Raw genomic sequence first — 21228 nt, 5'->3', positions numbered from 1 at the left:
TACTTTAGGGTACCTTTGACGCATCGTATAATTTATTTAGTGCGCTTTTGTTCGAGCCATCGAATTTACGATCGCTTAAAAAGCGTGATTATTATAGGGATTTTTACGTTGCGGTGAAAACGGGCATGAATAACGTAAGGGCATCCTTCTTTTTAGAGCTCTTTTTTATTGGAAGTGTCCCAGAGCGGATGCAGGAGAAGGATGGGAGGGCGGGTGGGAACGATAGGGGAGGATGTATTGCGATTTCGCACCCGTTTTTCGACCTTATGGACAACGTCAGACCGTAAAAGACAAGTCGGAAGTGGGAGTGAGGGGTGGCCTTAATCTCGATTCGCGGCGGGAATACAAATTTTATGGTGAAATTCGATACAGAGTGTCGTGACTTTTACGCCATATTATTATAGGACTGAGATATGGAGGCTCGTGGGCGAACGGTCCCTTTTCCGCCATTCAGCCGAATTCGCGGATTTTTTTTACGTTTCACTTTGTCAAATATTAGCTGGTTTATAAAACTGGTGGTTGTTCAATAGGTGAAATTTTACGTTACGTCAAGCGAATGATTATATTTGCGTTTTACGATGATGGAAGCAGAGTGCATCTTTCCCAATCTCAGTGTTGGTAGTTAGCTCTTTGGCAAGTAAAACTTTTTACGATTCTATTATAGATAAAATATGGAATATTTTTTCTCCGGGGTAAAACTGAGTCGGCAGAAACGTCTATCCATTTCGTACTTTTTGCGACGTTCTCTTTGTGTTTCATTAATAGCCACCACTTAAAATTCACTAACCCGCAGAGTTACCCTCCGGGAAGGTAACCTTTGCATTAACCTAGCGATATTTCATACGGTGGCAATTTTTTTGGAATACTTTCGGGGAAAAATCCGATAAAATATCCATTTGCTGCAAAACGACGTATTTTTTTTGAAACCGTTGTCGTCTTTCGGTTTTGCGAATATGAAGTTTTTTACTTTGACTTTGGACGTTTTGATCCTACTGTTCGTCGGTCGTTTTATGTTATTTACTCGCCAGTTCAATATTGCGTTTTAAGGGTTAAATAAATATATGCGAAACTGTGCGGAATTTAAGTATTATCGCAATATCGTCCGGTTGGTCGTCGTATCGCATTTCATATTATTGTATTCTCTGTACGGTAAACAAACCTTGTTTACTGCTTTACGAAGGGGTTTCTAGTGAAAAAAAAAAATATAGATACAACATTACGGGAAATATATTTTTGCGAGATACATATATACACACATACATATAAGTACGTAAGGTGAATATTTTATCTTATTTTTTTACCAAATGCTTATAGAAAATAAACTAACATATTGGTTATAAATTATCTGAAATACTAGATGTAGAACATTTTTTAACTTCGCATATGAGTTATGTTTGAAAGTGGCGGAAGTCCAATTTTCAGTTCTAAAAACATCGTTTGACTTGTTATTACTTCTTTTAATTCGATATGTCCAGAATCTCGAAAAAGCAGAATAGACCTTTTAAAGCCACCAGTATTTTTAATAATTCTTAAACGATAAATATTATACATATTTGGTGCTTCGCGAAGTATTTCTCGAAAGAAAGAAAAATGGACTTCTGCCACTTTCAAATGTAACGGCTCATATGTACATACATATATGGAGAAGATAGATTTTTCAATATCAGACGTTCAAAGGTCTAGAAAGTTTTCGAAGAAATTAAATTTTACTTTTGATGAATATCCAGAGATTCAATTTTGTGAATCATAATAGGAAAAATAGCTCAAAAACCTATTTACAATTCTTATAAATGCTCATAATACATCTAATACATAATATTAATTAAAGACTCTCTAAAGTCGACGATCTAAAGCAAATTATGTTTAGGTAATTTGTGTTTATACCTGAAGGGTATAGATATTTTGTTGTAATCACCAAGACTCTTCACAAGTGTGTTAGTATGGTTATTACTTATTAGTGATTCTGTCATAGAATCTACTGGTTAGTTTGTTAGTAATTCATTAACGAAGTAATCATTATGGCATGCAGTTTTTTCAAGTTAGTATATATGGGTGTGTCATAAATTATTTTTAGGGATTTATTTTGTATTATTTGGAGCTTGGAAAGGTTAGTATTCGAGGCGTTATTCCATACAGGTGAAGCATAGGTAATAGTGGTAATATGAGCGCGCGATATAATTTTATTTTATTTTGAGTGGACAAAGAACTATACTATAATAACGAAGATTAAATATTGGGTATATTGAGGATATACCCCGCAACGCCTTGCATTTCGCTGCCTCAATGTGAGGTGCCCATCTCATTCTTTTATCGAAGTCACTCCTAAATATTTAATTACTGATTGCCATTTCAGACTTTCTCCAGAGGGAATTTTCAGATCTGAACTTGGCTTATGCTTTCTAACACTGCAGAATATCGCGTCTGTTTTGGTTTGATTAATTTGAATCTTCCACTTAGTGAAGTGTTCCGTCATTGTTTTAATTGCAAATTCAAGATTTTTACGAATAGTGTCTGGTTTTTTGCTACTTGTGAAGCAAGCTGTATCATCTGCATATATTGGGCTATGTGGTATGGGCTATGTGGTATAGGGACATGTTTTTTGGAAGAGGTATGTCATTCATATATATGGAGAATAAGAGTGGGTCAAGCATGCTCCCCTGCGGAACGCCAGCTGCGATTATTTTTGGAGACGATAATTCACTATTTACGCTAATCACTAGCTTTCTACGAAGTTAGGTATGATTTGATGATGAGAATTAGGGAGTTTAGTATTTTGTTAATGAGGAGCTTATGAATGAGTTCATCGTGCCAAACCACGTCGAAAGCCTTTTCTATGTCAAGTCATACCATTCCTATTCTTCTTTTCATATTAAAGTTTTTCGTCATATGTTCAGTTAGTCTTGTTAGTTAGTTATCAATATGTCTCAGTTATAATAGTTTAAAAACGAAACAATGCAATAAATATGTATGTATTTTGTCACGTACTCGATATAAATTTAACTGGAATAAAAATTTTTTGGTATTTTTATCGACTTTTATTGCATGGAGAATTTTTTTGAATCTCATACATCATATTTGGATTATTTTCAGTCTTTTATCGGACGCGCGACAATGGATTTTTCCGCCGAATACGACCACCGTCTTTTATTTGTTCACATCCGGTATACTTCTGTTAATTAACTCTCGTCGGTACTGTCACAAAACGGATAGATCTACGATATAATAATTTATTGCCGTCGACACTGTATAACACAATAGAATTATCTATATGGGGACAATGTTTGCCACTGTTACGACGACTCAGCGCAATTCACCTAATGTTATACAAGTCAACAAATCCGGTGCTTCGGGGTGTTGTGCGTGATGGTATTAGTATGGCCATTTTGCCAATTTGAAATGGTATTGTATTATTATATATAGTGAGTGTGTGTATGTGTACGATTAAGGGACGATAGTTGTGTTCGTTTTGTGTTTCGTGCGATTTGTTTCTGCTTGCGCCCGGAGAATTTCCGGTATCTCTTTGCGTTTTGATTAATCACGCCAACTACACATATAGCTAACGGAATCCGGAGAGGCTTTCAATTCAGCCCTTTGGATTTATTTATCTGATGGGCTATTTATCAAAACGCGCCCATATCGTTTGTGACTTTTGCCAACGACTCTATTAATAAAAAATAGCATTTATTTTCTGTGATTTTGGGCGCAGCCAGGCGATTTCATCATAACGTGGCAAATAAACGAGCGATTTTTATACTATGTGAGTAAACATTATTTTAGGCTAATTTAAAAAAGAGTTTTATGTATGTATACTTTATTGCTTGAATTTGATATTAATATTGATATCGCTCAGAATATATGTATGTTATTTGTTAAGTCATTTCCGGTTAATTTTGGTTGGTTAAGTTTCAATTAGGTTAGGTTATATTCTGTACATTTTTTCGAACGATCCTTTTATCAAATGTACGCGCAATTCAAATATCATTTTGGTGTATATAATTTGAATTAATTATCAAGTACATACATATGTACAATATACTATTTTATTGTTGAAAACCAGTCGTAGTATAATTTTAAATGATATCTTTCCTGTTTAGAAATGTAACTTTTGTTGCTATACAGTTTCAAAATAAATTTGGTTATACAGTTTCGTTCAATAAAACTTTCATATAAAAGCCAAAGAAAATACGTATATTTCCAGAGACAAATTTAAATATATCGTAGCATATGACATAAATATATACATATGTGGATTCAGTATGGCAAATATAAATTTAGAAAACCTGATGGTTTTAATGATTAAATCTGCGCTGAAAAAAAATGCAATAATTAACACTGGGAGACGTTATATACACTTTCTATAATAATCGCATTACACATATGTACATTTTTTCCGTCTATATATTATACATATATGTATGTACATGTACCTTCTTTTGTACATAGCATATTGTGTATGTAGATAGTCTATTATATTCTGTATCTATTGTAAATGAATCGAAGAATTTATATACATAACATTGAGCGTAATATCGCGTGGATTTCAATTAGATTCTAATAAACAATTTATGTAACGCGGTGTAAATATCCTAGACAAAGAGAACAAATAAATCCTTAACGTACTTAGCGCTTTCAAGTGACGGTTCTTATGTAAATAGCGTCATATTAAAATCCCTCCTGTTTTCCGGTTCGAATTTCCCACCACGATATTTTTTCCACGGTGAGGAATGGAGAGAATGGGAGGTTGGGAGGGGGAGGGGGAAGATGTTGAGAGCCCTTTTTCTCGGAAGTGCTTCCGGTTCGGGTATGGAAAGTGGCCGTAAAGTACCCCCCACCTACCCATGACACTGTTCTCTCATAACTTTATGGTCATAAGAAGTGATTTGGCCACCGTGAGGAAAATGAGAAAACTTAGCCCGAAGAGTACCGACCGGCGATAAATAAATATTTAATTCACTCACATCTCCGACATTTTACGGGAAAATAATTATCGGTGTAATTTGTTATTATTACGGTCATTGAATAATTTGTATTTTTTGTTTGTTTCAGGTGAGAGAGAGAGAGAGAGAGAGAGAGAGAGAGATTTTCTTGGTTTTGTATTGTTTTGGTGAGTGTTTTTTTTCGCTTCTTCAGCAGAAAGTGACTTTCACGAAAATTTCGGGATAACGGGAGGAAAGGCACAACGGGAAATGGCAGTAATCAGATATGCACAACCTGTGGATCGGGCTTTCTATAGGGAGGTGTGATGTTAGGGGGTGGAGTCTGCGGGAGGTCTTCGTTCGCGGATTATAATCCAGGATATTTATGGGGAGCGGTCCCTAAAATAAACACGGACCCTTTTATTGCCCTTCGTAAAAATCCTTTCGCCTGGCAGATTATTGCGGCCGTTCTGCAAAAGTGATTCCCTTTTACGATCTGGGATGAATATTTTAGCGGTAGGCTGTGCGAAAGTTACGCACACGCGAGATGTGTGCGCTTTTTCATTTATAAATGGCAGCATTGCTTCCTATTTTCGTAATACGGGGTGAAGCGATTTGCGTCGGTCAATTTCATTTTAACTACATACTACTTTTATGAAGGTAAAATTTTTTATTTGGGTAATTATTTATTTGTCCGAAATTCAGTGAATTGAATTTTACATTTATGTACATCATTGTATACATATATATATATATATATATATATATATATATATATATATATATATATATATATATATATATATATATATATATATACATATACATATATTGTGTCATAGAGACATTGTTCATACAAAGTCACCATATTTATTCATTGTTGTTTGATACTTTTGGTTCGGTGTATCACCTTTCAAATTATTGACTCGATTTTCACTTTTTTATAAACATTACCTTCTTTTACTTATTTAAGCAACCGGGTTAAAGTACTGCAACACTTTGCCGTTGACTTATTCCGTAGGAGGTAAAAAGAATCAAGGATGCGATAGGCAAAAGTAATATTTTTGCTGCGATGCGATAGGCAAAAGTTATATTTAGCCAATTTTTGTGTGGAACTATTCCAAAAAGTCAGTCGGATAAAAATCCCGTAAGTGATAAATTTTCGAAACATATTTTATTTTTTAATGTACGCGTAAATTTTTTATTACTCTTACAGCACTTAAATATTTACTACCATAGAATGAAACTTGTATCTGTATAAAAAGTCATAGTCATAGTAGTTATAGACAAAACAATGTGTGTATGTCCACATTGTATAGGTATACACACATTGTTTTGTCTCTGAGGAGTTTAGATAAATAGTATTACATATTACATACACATGTACATACATATGTATGTATATGCTAAAAATATTGTATTCACACTGTTCTTTGTATCATCCATAATAGTTTTCGCAATCTTCCAGTGAATTTTTCCTATTTCGTTTAAATATTCTATTGCAATAGAGTGTTCCTGTATTGTGATTTTTATGTACATATATGTACATATCGAGGAATATTGGATTATGAAGTTTGTCATTGTGATTAATTGATTCATTATCTTCGTTATGCAGACTTGAGACGTCCATAATATTACGGTCGTAACAAAATTCAGTGAAATGATCGTAGGTACGTGTATTATATTGATTCCATAAATTCACAATCCACAAATACCTTTCTCAAACAGTATCAACCTGGGACGGAGATTCGGGTTTATCTTTGAGCTCGGTGCGCGGGTTTCACTCGACAAACTTACCACATTGAAAACTATGTGCTCGAATCGCCGTTGTGATTTTCTCCCCTTTTGATCGCATATTGACAAAGGGGATTTTTTCAATTTGTACAAAAATTTCGTCCTTGAATTTCACCTCGTCCTTGTTGTATGTATGTGTGTATGTACGCATTTTTTACTTCTCTCTTTGCTTTGTTGCGTGTTTTCCTCTTTTGCGAAAGTAACGCGAGCGATTGTGCGGGATCGTTTTCACCGCCTTTGATGCGAAATTCCCGAGAAAATTACGTTAATTTGCGAGTACCGTCTGTCTCTATGTGTTTTATCTGTCAGAGATAAGGGAGATGTGTTGCTTTCGTGCGGTGCCACTCATCGTTTTATTAAATCAAACGTATCGGTTTCAATTCGATGACTTTCATCTGTGGAGGTATGTACATACGCATATAAGTGTTGTTAACACATATTACATATTACAGAAGTATTCGAAAGCTTAGGCAGGTTTCCGTCAATCACTGTCAAGTACACGCGCACGTCACCCCCTTTACTTTTCGTTTCGAATGTCAAAAGACGTATCATAAGCGTTTTCTTCTAATAATTGATAAATAAAAACAAATGTAGTTCATTTCATGAGATTATTATTTGTATGATAATATAATAATAAATTAGTAATATCATTGCAGCACATTATACATATATTATATAATAATATCATTGCAGTATATTATTTTATATGATCATGAATTGTGATAATAATAAAGTATATGTATATGATGGATATTTTTATTCATCTGGTCCAAATTGTATGTAAATATATATTCGTCACCATATTTAAACAATTAGATCATCTTTATAAATATGTACATACATCTCGTTCAATCTTCAATAATTAATTATTCATTCGCATCAATGTATCATTCAAATGAATCAATTTGGGTTTTCGTTGTGTTTTTTTTTTCAGAAAATTTTCGTATTCGAAATAAACGGTCCTTTACAAGATAACAGTGTTAAATTCTTTTCATGGTTGTTTTTCTATTTCACCGATCCTATTTGATTTACCTTTTGAGGACTTTTGTGTTTTCAGGTTGAAGTTTCATAAAATTTTCAGGGACTCAGATTTTACTTTTCAGTAGTACTTTTTAAACTGATAGTGTTATCTAAAAACGACTGATATTCACAAACGGAAATATTTCTGCGCCAAAAATATAAAAGAATCGACATGTTTGGAGAGTTTTTGTAGTATTGGAAATGCCACTCCAGTCGAGAATGCTCGTTCGGGTGTGAATCTGAGATACGACGCGTCTCGTCTTCTTTGGATTGCCTTCGTCTATTCTAACCCAATCTGCGGTACGATTCGATATTGTGCGATTGAAACAACACGGACGCATCTCGGTCTATTACCCTTTCGACTATACTCAATAATTGAGCGTAGCATAAGCATGGATATTAACGATAACTCTATATACATATGTACTGTATTGGAACTACGCTACTCATGTGAATCTTCTAAGCCTAATATGTATCTCTTAGGAATAAGTGCTTGTCATTGTATGTCGATTTTGGAACAACATGGGAATTTGTTATTGACGTTAGTGTTATATGGGTTAATAAGCATTGGTTTTCAATATCTATTGTATGTACATATGTATATTATTATATAATAATATGATTTTCAAAATGCATTGTTTGAATTAATTCTGATACGAGTTTTTTTCTTTTTCAATGATAAATTCATTTAAAAATCGAATAAAATAGGCGACGAGAGTTTTAATTAAAATTCATCGTAATTTTTCTTTATTGAAAACGAAAGGGAAAAGACAGACGGATGGAAAAAAATGTTCTAACGACCCTCTAAAATTATACTAATTATGCAAAAATTGTTCTTTTCAACGATTCTTATGCCGCCAGCAATTCGCCAATTAATTAAAGCCTAAATTGTTTGTACAAAGAGATATTATATAAGAAACTTTCGGAAAATTGAAAAGAAACAGCACCTAGATTATTATCTTTCTTTATTACAATATAAAACAGTTGAGTCGTCGCTGAATATTTCATTGCATAAGAATTACACACAGTAGAAAATAATTTGGCATTTGAACTTTGATAATTTTCTCGGAAATTATTTTTTAGAGACGCTTTTGTCAGGAAGTTTTGAAGACAAATCGTATTTATCGCTGTGTATGAATTCTACATTCGACTATTCGAAATATTCGAAAGAAATGGCCAGTGGGTGTTGTATTATTTGAATCATCGTTCACCGAATATGTACTGTGAATTTATTTCGACAAAACAACACATATTTTCGAACAATTTATCTCACTCGCAGAACAACGATATTGTTTATTTTTTTTATGGTTTCTTTCGCGTTTTTCATTTTTCGACGGTTTCTTTATACATAACATCGCGCGATTCAATTTGACATCCTGTGTACCTTTTGGCGACACGTGAATTTCGACTGTCGCTAAGTGCCCGATCGGTTCGCTGCTCTTCAAGGTCTTTAAGGTCTACAAAAATAAAATGTATCTATACACATATGTACATACATACATAGTATTATTGTACCTTCGAAGAATCAGTATATTGTGTCGTGTAGTATTTTCGACAGCGGGCGAAAGTGAATTAGGCTTTTTCGTATGTTATTTTTCTGCACGTCAAATGTTCAATATGATAGATAGACGTGCTTTGAATATAAATATTCTGAACTTTTTTATTATTATTCTTTTTCGAATGTCTACTACACCGCCTATGATGCTATTATTGCTCGATGAAATGAAGGTTTCGTAGAAAGTAATTGGATAGATATATAAGATTTTTATTGACTTTCAATGAGTTCGATTGGTTTTAGAAATGTGAGATTATTATTCAAATAATTTATTGGTTTTTACGTATTAATTTCACATTAAAAATATATTTTTGATTGCTTATGTTATCATTTATGTCAGAATCGTTTTTCTCTTATCGATATTGTAGCCATTGTTGCTCATGATAGACCACTATTTGTGCCGTTGATATGTTTTAAATTAAATTTTCGTTCTAATAAAGATCCATTCGCGACAAAATACGTTTTACATATATCAAATGTATTTGTTTTTAACTCATTTTCGTAGTCCATAGTGTGTCCTAAATTAGATTGATAGAATTAAATAATTATACTAATTAGTTTTGTATTTCGGGGTTAATTCGAATATCTATTGTACACACTAAAAATTGTATTGCTTAATTGAATAATTATTTTTTTAATAAATACTAGACTAGACTAGACTATATATTTGGTTCGGGTGACCGTGAAAAAGTCGAAAATATTCGTTTATCATGCATACATATGAAAAACGGTTATATATATATATATATATATATATATATATATATATATATATATATATACACACACACATAAATATATATGTATATATATATATATATATATATATATATATATATATATATATATATATATATATACACACACACATAAATATATATGTATATATATATATATATATATATATATATATATATATATATATATATATATATATATATATATATATATATATATATATATATATATATATCAGTGGCGTGCGGTAAAAGTCTCTCTTCCCCTGTCGTACATCCTCACTTAATTTGGGCGAGCAGGATACAACAGGAACAAGAGGAACAGGCTTTTCCTCCCATATTCTGCGCGCGCACATTGAACAAGGCTGTGTGACAAAAAGAGAGATAATTTCACCGCATGCCACTGATTATATTATATATACATAGTACCGTTTACCATGCACCCTTTTTTTTGATATTTCGACTTCGATTTTCGATCTTTGCCTTCCGATATTTGCTTTTTCGACCTTTTCACTTTTGGTCCCGTGAGGTAGACCCACGTAGATATGTTTATTTATTAAACAAGTAAAAAAATTCAGTCTTCCAAAAATAAATAAAAATGAAATAACCTTTGAACAAATTGTAAATGTATAATGTATGTATAATCTTACAACAAAACAATACCGTTTACAATTACCTATTTAACGAATGGCACGCGCCCAGTCTGCGAATACCAAACTTTTCGACCGCGTCTCCTCTTTAAAACAATGGCGGAATTTCGCACGAAAAGATAGAGGACGTCGTCTACACACAAACAAACTCGTTCACATCGTTCAAATTCGACTTTGTGCATTGTTCTCGAATTCGTTTGTATTCCGTCTAATCCGCCCTAATTAAGTGAAAACAATTTGAACTACCATTATTGCGCGAGCCAATAAACACTCGTTCTGCACAAACTAATTACGAAACGGGGAACGCGAATCGTTAAAGTTTCTCCGGTTTTCAACGTGAAAAATTACTAACGAACCGTTTCAACACATTTTACGAGGTCGGGGGGTGATTTTATCGAGTTCGTCTAAATACGAAGTGAGAACAAAATCTCCCATTGAACATATTCCAGTGCCAGTGTGTATATTGAATTCTCATCAATCATGAATATCCGAACTCGATTCGTACAAGTGTGTACTAAATTCTCCTTATATCACGGTGTGAATGTACTCAATCACCGGCACAAGTTCAAACTCGCATTGCTTCAAATTCATCAAAAGTTTGTTGATAACTTATGTGTCCCATATTACAAATTCTCAGACACGAGTTCTATATAAATATGTATTGTACAGTTCGGAATATATAATTCTTGTATTATACGATTGAATTGTTACGAGTACATTGAATATTTTTTTAATAAAATATGTCGATAGCGAGATAATGTGTTTGCATATTGAATTCACGTTGATTGAGTAATTTATCATTAACTTATCATTAATTTATCATTATCTTTCTGATGGAATGATACATATATGTAATATATTTAACTGTTCTATGATACAACAGCTTGATATACATACGTGTATATTAAAATAATCGGAAAGTTGGTTTATTGTATTTTTTTTTTAAATTATTTTGTAGTTTTTTATTCAGAAGATTTAAATTATATTTGGTAAAACAGCAAAAAGGCAAAGTTTGCAGATATCGTTTTTCTGTCGTTACAGTGCATGTTTGTATCTGAATGAAAGAAAATTTCAGGTCGGTCGTACCTATCGAATAAACCTATAAATAACGAGGTCGATTCATAAATGATAAATGCCGGAAATATTATGGAAAATTCCAAAGAATACTTCACACAATGGAATTTAAGATTTTTATATTGAATCTTTGGTTCAATTAAAAATTAATTCTTATATGATTTTATTGAAATTAAATTCTTTGAGATATATTACGAATACATGTACATACATTGTTTCAGAAGTTAATTAATATTTACAAAATATAACTATTATTAAAGCGTACCCGAAAAAAAGTGTGATTTCTATGTTTATGAATATGATTGAAGTCAGTAATTTTTTTCTTTACATACATATGTATGTATGTACAATATGTACGAAACATTTGCTGTTTTTCCTATTTATGTCATTTATTTTACTATTTATCATATTATGGAAGTGTCAACCATCACAACTCGTTTATACTTGCACAATCTGTCTCATATGTCAGAGGTGTTTTCTTTTCATCATAAATATTTTTGTTTAATAAAACCAAACAATATATCCGCTTTTTTATTGTGTTTTTACTTTTAGTTTTATTAATTTTATTTTCTATTAATTAGAGAGGGTATAATGGTATAAATAGCTCATTTTTTACAATTCTCATAATTACGTACATATATGTATATTAAAAAAAAGTATACAAATAATGTCTATAGATATGTCAGTTTTTTTAAATGAAAAATCAAATCCACTTTTCAAAGAAAAGTTATCGCATCGTATCACATCAAACTAGAATAATATTCGTAATACGATAATATTGAAGTGTAAATATTATATCGACCCGTGTAAACTTGAAAAGGACCATTGAATAAATCTGTGCACACACGACTCCACGACACCATATTTTCAACACGACGACACCTGCGAGCTTTGATCTAGACAGCTTTTACGTGTTCGCGACTAACGGCGAAAGCTTTTAACACTGCCTCTGAAAGACACTCGTTTCGTGCACATCTACGTATAATATGTATACACATACATACATATGTAGATATTTACGTACAACGCGTTACGTGGTCTCAAATTTACGCGACTCACGCTCGACACGTTCCGTTTTTAATCAATTTCGGAGACTTCGGTGGATTTGAACTCGACTGAAATTTATTTAACAATCACGTGAAACGACCCATTCATCGAGAGTGGAAACTTAACGCTCTCGTCGGATAATTGATGAAAATTTCGCTTTAATTACGATGAAAGCGTACCTACATATGTACGTCAGTGACGTTCGGAAATTTTCGGGTTCGTATATCGGCCTCGTTTTTAATCGATCGATTTGTTTGAAGTTTCAATGGTAAATACTGCATTCGAGAGTCTGATGCATCCGTATAGCGTTTATACTGTCTGGCTTGCATTTCGTTTGACCGGTTAGTGATAATGGCTACTCGGCTCGATGCCTGTCGGTAATGCAAATCGGCTTAATTTGTACCGTTACTCCAATGCTAAAATTAGAATACACTTCCCATAAATGTCCGGATTATTTGTAGAATTATTATTTTATTGTATTATATTTTTTATCAAACATAAAATACTTCAGATGTATCTGACCAAATATGTCGTAGTTTTTTTATGGTTGTTTGAATATACATATGTATATTTTATTTATTTTTATTTTTATTTTTATTTTACAAAATCAATTAATCAAGCACACTCGTCTAACAGATTGCTCCAAAGCGACGAGTGTGCTAAAAAGATTAAGAAGTACAATAGGAAAAAATACAAGTTAAATAAACAAATTATATATACAAATATACAAATTAAATAAGGAAAGGATAACTAAATAAAACAAGAAATCATAATAAAATCATAATTATGTAACGTACGCCCCCGCAGCCGAAGGAGTGGGGGGAAACTACCCCCGCCCTCGGATGCTGGGGAGTGGGAGAAAGTACCGCTACTTTCTCAAGTATAAAACGAGCGCCCTTTTCCTTCGGAAGTCGAGTCGGACCACAGCTTTCTCTCAGAACTGTCGTTTCCTTTGGACTCCCATCTCTGCTGGTCTTTCCCTGTTCAGTCAAAGCCACCCACTTCACCCCCACGTTACAATTACAAACACTAAATCAACCTTTCTAAATGGTCACGACCTCCATAACCTCCATGCACAGAAGTGGTGCAGAGAATGAAGAGAGACGTGACAAATGTCAATGGCACCATCCAGTGAATTTAAGAAACGGATGCCGCGAGGAATGGGAGAATAACTAAATGCCACAGTTCTAGCTAAAGGAGTGTGAAAAAAGGGACGATGGCGGGTCCATATCACACTCTCTGGAGCATGAAGGCCCAACTCAACCAGGATAGACGGACAGGAGATACAGCCTCTAAATATGGAAAACAAGAACTTGATGAGGGCAACACTCCTCCTGTGGTCAAGAGAAGTGTAGCCGACCATACCCATGACGAATTTTGAAGGAAATAAGTATGGGTAAATTCCATATTGCTCCTTATAAAGCAGTCTGAGAAATCGTCTTTGGACAAGTTCAAGCTTCACAGATAGAGACTTAGTGTAAGGATTCCAGATTATAGAGGCGTATTCCAAGATACTCCTAACTAGAGCATTGTACAAAAATCTTAAAACAGCGGGATTATGGTAGTGTCGAGAATTACGAAAGACAAACCCAAGCATTCGTGAGGCAGAGGAACAGAGTCGATATGGTCGGGAACAGACAAGCATTCGTGAGGCAGAGGAACAGAGTCGATAGAAATTTAGGTCACTCTGGAATGCCACCCCAAGATCAACAGTTGAATCGATCCAGTTCAATAGTTACCAACAAGATAAGGAAAGGTACGATCGGGGGTGGATCTGGATCTGGAGTAACACATAACCTTGCACTTGGAGACATTAAGAGGCAAACAGTTGGTTAACGACCAATCATGATATACATATACATACATATGTAGATACGAGAGTATGTATGTATGTACATATGTTTGGCTTTGATTGATCAGGTATGAAAAGTTCTCTTGGGTTATCAATGTCTAAGTTCTCTCTGGGTCTCTGTTTTTGGATTGTAATTGTAACTGTAATTTCGTATTTTAGATTAGATTTAGATTTTCTTTTATTTTTGATAAATATATATTTTGTGCATTCGAAATTTTTATTTCAAGAATTTGTTCATAATTCTTAACCAAATAAAGATATATACATACATATAGAATTTTTTGAAAAACTTTATTTAATCAATAATTGAAATTAAGATTATGAATACAGAAATGTATATTCATTGAAATAAGTTTACTGAATATACAAAATATACTCATCGAAATAACTATTGAATTAGAATACTTGAATACACAAAAATATTTTAGTAAAATAACATTTCTATGAAAATTAAGGTATACGTTTTATTATAAAAAACTTTTCATTTTTCATCAAACTTTAATCAAATGTACATAGGTACTTATGTACATATAATACAATAACTATCAATTAATAATATTCGATAGGGACTTCAGCCCTTCAGTTTGAATCACAGAAAAATATATACACTTATGTACATACATACATACTAATATGTACATAAATTTTTATATACTTAGTACAAAAAAAGTAAAAAAAAAAATTTATGTAGTATTTAAACCATGAAATTCAGTTAGACAAGATAGACCTCGGATATTTATTGAATATAATAATAATAATAATAACTTTTTATTCCAGGCGATAGGGAGAATAGTTCAATCTCCAACGCCCATTTAAATAATATGCAGATAATAACATTATTGAAAAATAATAATAATAAATGATAATAATAATAAGAATAATCAATCAATTCAAAGTCCATTTAAGGCGGTCGGTGGAGTAGCTCCATCCGTCGAACATATAGTGAATAATGCAAATGAGAAGATTCAGCAGCAAGAAGACAATTAGAATATAATAGGTATTTCTTTATTGAACGTAATTGCTATGTAATATAATAGGGTATTTTTTTATTGTAATTGCTATGTAATATAATAGGTACTTGTTTATTGAATATAAAAGCCTTAGGGCTCAATATCAATTAGTATCGCTGCAGACCATTTGATTTTATAAATGACACCGAGATGCATCGGTCTGAATTGCGCAATCCGTTCCACCTTTCCGTTCGCCGGAAACGGAAAGGAAAGAGGACTGTTGGAGAAGAGGAAGCTGTTGCGGGGTGGGGGAGAAGGGAGAAGGGGGAGGAATGCTAGATCTGGGATGGGAAGTCTCGTTAAATACGTCACGTCGTATTTGCCCCCGTGGATTACTTTACGGTCGGTCGTTGCGCGTGACACTGTCAAGATTCAGCGTTACGCACTGTGCGGTGTCCCAAAAGAAAAACCTGGAGACTTTTCTTCTTCGAAAAATCGTCGCCTAAAAAATCTCAGCGTGTAATTGCGGCACGGCACGGCACGGTGGCTCATTGACTACACCCCTGACGTCCATATCGGAAAACGCATTACGCATACAACACCGATCGGGAGACGATGCCTCATTTTAACGACCGCTTTTCCGATTCGAGATTATATTTTGATCGTTTCAGATATTGTTTGGGTCCGGTTAATTGTGTGGGTTAGACTTTCATTGCGTAATTTAAGAATAATCAACGTTATTTTAAAGTATTTATATGGAAACATCTAAAGTAATTTGCATTGGATATTGAACCATTGAAAATACATCGAATTTTATCACGAATATAACTTTTTGATACATTCAAATCGAATGCACATTTCTTTTGAACAACTTAACATTCGTTTTGTAAAACAGTAACAGTATCAAGTCCTTTTCTCTCCGCGATGCTGGATCAAAAAAAAGAAAGAAAAATCAAATCACACCCTCAAAGTGTTTTCCTATGTTCGGCAGGCCCCTCGGCGGCCTCTTATTTTTACGATCCGGCTCTGGCGGTTCTGTTTTGCCTACAAACGACCCGTGTGAAATAGTCAAAGTCCCAGCCTTTACGATATCATGCGACACGAGAATAATTTTCGGGACTTATCCTGAGAGCCGGAAAACCCTAGAACCTGCAGCCGGTCGAAAAGCACGAGCGTGTCCTATCTGCGGCTCGCACGCGATACCCATAAATTGAAAGATGTCCCCCCCTCCCTGTTACCCCGTCAATGGGAAATCCGATCGGGAAACAAGTTTGGACGATGTTATTAGTCCGCGGAGTAGAAAACCTCCATACCCTGCTATTTCGTATGCGTTGGCTTTGCTTGGTGAAAATCGTACGTACATACATCTACATATATGTAGTGTATCTATATATACATACATATGTATATTGAAATTTGCATCCATTTCTAGGTACTGTAATTATTATTCGGCTATTTTATACGAGCAGCATTACAAATTTGAACGTGATTACTATTATGTATTCGATAATCGCTCTAGCCTTTGGCAATTTTGTCGGTTGAATTTTGTGACGTATTATCGTTCATTTTACATTTTACACATATATGTACATACAACATACGTATGTGTGCATATATATATATATATATATATATATATATATATATATATATATATATATATATATACATATATATCTCATGTAAGTATGTAAATATTTACTAGTATATTTTTCTTTATTTTGATGTGATTGTACTTGGAAGAAATTGTTTTTCAATGTAACATGATTTCAAATTTTTACTAGATTATTTTTTTAGTAGTCACTCCTTTTTTTAACTTGAAATCTTGAATCATATGTACATTTATTCATTTGGAATTCCAAACTTTGGTTCTGATTACTATAAAAAGATGTAGATTTTTGGTTCTAAATATATCGCTTTTATATTATTAAATTGAGGATTATCACAGTGAAACGAAACACAACTATGTGCAATATAACTTCGCTTTCAAATTAATTTTTGATATAAAACATCTAGTCGTTACTGGCGATGTAAATGTTTTAAATAATTTCAATTTTTTTTACAAATTGTTCGCAGAATATTTGCTATTTTATAATTAATTAAAAATAGCACAGTTAGTGGAATGAAATATTTTCAAATAATATGTAGCAAAAGCTTGTTAAGGTATACAAATTTTACTAAAAATAATTATTTAAAGTTCTAATTTATTTATTTATTTAAAAATTCTAACTTTGGCTACAATTTCGGTATGTACTCCATATTTATTTTCTCAATTTTTAATAACAAATTTCAACTTGAATTATTGTATTATATGTATATAACAGTAGAGCTTTTCGTGACTAATTCGCTCGTTTATTTTCAACATCAAGTTTTTAAATTTGATTATTCGTGTTTATTAAATTAAATGCCAGTATTTTATTTAATTTAATTTTATATAATACATATTTATATGTATGTATGTACATATATAAAACCGCTTGACTCTCGGACCATCTCTTTAATACATACATATGTACATATATTAGTATGTATCGAGCTCTGTACAACAATTTTCTTTTCAATAGCGTAACGCTGTAGATTGTAGCTTTTGTGTACATACATACTATGTATGTATATCTAGGGAACATTATTCAATTGTAACGACTTCTTGGCTCAGAGCTTACTTGTCTGTTTTCAGTTGCACCGTCAAATAATATGCACGCCCCTTGTGCATTGTTTCCGAGAACATAATAGATTTTGTCAAATTAATTAAACTCGTATAAGCACAACAATCCCAGTAACGAATTTCGTAGCTATTTTGTTTGCGTTTTCCACTTTGAATTCGAATAGGTATAATACCGTGTGCTATTGCTATGAAATACTGAAAATACGTTTGAAAATTATTATTTGTTTGTTTGATGAACGTAATAGTTATGAAAGCGTGTATGTATGTATTTATTGTGACCACGTGATATATTTATCACAACTTCTACGAGTATTGCATTTAAGTGGTTTTTTGTATATACATATGTTATCTTTTTCGATGCGGATAGGTTTGATATTGAAATTTTAATTAAAATGAAATGTCAATGGTATTGCAGTATTGAGTATGTATGTATGTATGTATTTATATAATATGTATGTATGTACTATTTGTAGTATGTAAGTAGTCTTTGTATAGTAATCTAGGCAAGCTTACATTAAATTTTTAACATTTTACTTTTTCCGATGCTTAAACTTTACTGTTTTTTTTACATACATACATACATACATATATGCTTGAAATAAGTACCATACATGTCTTGTTTATAGATAATGCTGCATTATTCTAAATCATTTTCATACACATTTTCGCCATTTTCAAGATGGCAATTTTTCTCCAGCACGTTTTCCATCAATAGCAGTTTTTCAAGATTGTTCGCATGTGTCTGGCAGTCTGCCTTGAGAAAATGGAGTAGAGTTTGCTTTTTTGGCAGGCACTTGAGTAATGGAAAAAATTGTCAATCTGACCACCTACTATAGAAAACTGGGAATGTTTACTAAATATTCAATTTCATTCAATTGTAATATAAATGAGTTAAGTATTAATATATGTATGTTAATATACTTATATTAAAATATTAATATACATATATTAATACTTAACTTCTTTGAAAAGTTTCACCGAATATCAAGTGTCGGATTTTCTCGGAGCAGGATTTTAATTATTAACACTTGCCCTGCTTTATTTTTTTTTTGAATGAAAGTGTTCGACTTTATTAGCTATGAGAATTACCTCTAGAGAGTTGAATTCCAAATCCCTTTGTAAACACGAGACTGTTAAAAGCCGTTCGCAGTCGTTTTAGTAGATTATTTCAAAAGTCAGTAACTACCCATAATGTTAAAATTCATTTCGTATTATTAATTCAACGTTCTAGAACTAGGTGTATGCGAATATTCATCTGTTGTGTTGACAAAACGTGACATTTTGGCGATTTCGCTTTGTTTGCTTTGAATTTTGAGTTCGACAACGAAGCGACGTAATTTTGAAATCGCATAGAATTGCCATTTTCGTAATTTGGGTAATCGAAACAGCCGAGTGTTATTATCGTAGTAATCCCACACTCGTATGGGTCCACGATCAAAATTGCTTTTAGGATGGCCAGTAGATGTGCATTACGTTAATATGTTCAGGGAAATTCGAGCGTATATTTTCAAATTCAAATTCGGATTTATGCAAAAGCTATCCAATTCATAAAACTATTGCATAACAACTGCAATTGTAAACATCACGTAATGTACCGATACATTTTATATACATGTGCAGATAGTTCAATTTATCAGCCCTTGTGAATGCCGCATTACAGGTATTGCAATTGGTCCTATTGCATTGTGGCTTGATTTCCTGGATTAGGTATGTACACATTCTTGATGAAATGTCTGTGTCCTGTTTGTGGGTTGGCCGCATCGGCGAGGTCGCAAATTCCTGTGACAGCACAATCCTTGATCACTATCGTCGAATGACCGGTGTGCAATATCGGTTTATCTTTGAAATATAGTCGGGAAATGCTTGGTATTTTAACACTTGTAATATAAATATGCAATCTAGTAATTTCCTCTTGGATGAGAGTCAGGAATGTTAGTTATACAATTTTGGTGTAAAATAGATTTCATTTCAAGCTTCCATTTTAAGTATTGTTTATGCTTATGATACCTACATCGATTGTGATTTGGTTATTATGTATCGCGACATATTTATTTTGTTTTTTGTTTTATTATTATGATAAATACATAAAAATGAATAAAGAATAACAATAACAAAAACTGACTAACAGGTTGCCCCACCCAATTCGTCACACCAGGTCTGATAAAATCAAGAACAAAGAAACAAGAAACAAAAAGCAGAACAGATACAAATTAGAAATCATTCATCTCATCCAAATTAATAGTGTTGAATCTCATGCAACTGACCAGTTCATTAACATGACAATCAAACAGGTCCAAATATAAGATCCGCAGGTATAATAAACCAACGACAAAAGACCCAGAGGATAAATATACGGCCGGTTATAGCCAAAAAATAATTTAAACAAATTGAATCCCGCTGACAGCACCTGACTCGGTATGTGATTTAATTATGGAGCATTTTATCAATCATTACTAATGTCGTGAAACCGATGACAAATGTCTTATGTCGTGAAACCGATTTATTATTTTAGGAACTTTTACTTATCAGCATCATCACTATCTTCTGTATGGGCGCATTTATGTATGTATGTATATGTATGCACATTATACAATCTGCTGGATGATAGCGTTTCCCAATCATCTTCTTCTGGATAAACTATTTTGACATAAACTGCTTACGGAAGCAATTCTTCTGGATGCAAATGTCACGTTATATTTCACGTTCGCTATATTGTCTTTATAAAATTTTCCTAAAACTCAAAGTGAAATGCAATGGTGAATTTTAAGGATATTCACAATGGACTTATTCGTATCGAGAAAGCTTCGTCGAAGCTTTTTCGCGAGAAGCGTCGTCACACTCGACGGAAAAGCCGTATTTTTCACAGCGTTAACCTCGGCGACCCCTCCCGCTTTCCCATCGGTGATCTTTTCCCCGGATTTTCATGGTTTGTTGGGCGATCATGGCGCCTTTCTTCCTGACGGGAGTC

General features: G+C 33.1%; 2 protein-coding genes across 2 annotated transcripts in view; one reads left to right on the top strand and one right to left on the bottom strand.

Moving 5' to 3' along the window:
- Positions 1-488, bottom strand: part of LOC143911561 (pyrimidodiazepine synthase-like) — a 155988-nt gene extending 155500 nt beyond the window's left edge. The window contains exon 1 of the mRNA XM_077430490.1: positions 485-488. The gene's annotated coding sequence lies outside the window, so the exon portion shown is untranslated. The remainder of the gene's footprint in view (positions 1-484) is intronic.
- Positions 1-21228, top strand: part of LOC143911562 (ras-like GTP-binding protein Rho1) — a 147182-nt gene that overhangs the window by 59639 nt on the left and 66315 nt on the right. The gene's annotated exons all lie outside the window — the stretch shown is intronic.

The sequence above is a fragment of the Arctopsyche grandis genome, chromosome 5 (assembly GCF_051622035.1).
Source record: "Arctopsyche grandis isolate Sample6627 chromosome 5, ASM5162203v2, whole genome shotgun sequence".
NCBI classification, from domain to species: Eukaryota; Metazoa; Arthropoda; class Insecta; order Trichoptera; family Hydropsychidae; genus Arctopsyche; species Arctopsyche grandis.
Note: the sequence above shows the minus strand (reverse complement) of the source record. Positions and strands in the feature narration are given on the sequence as shown.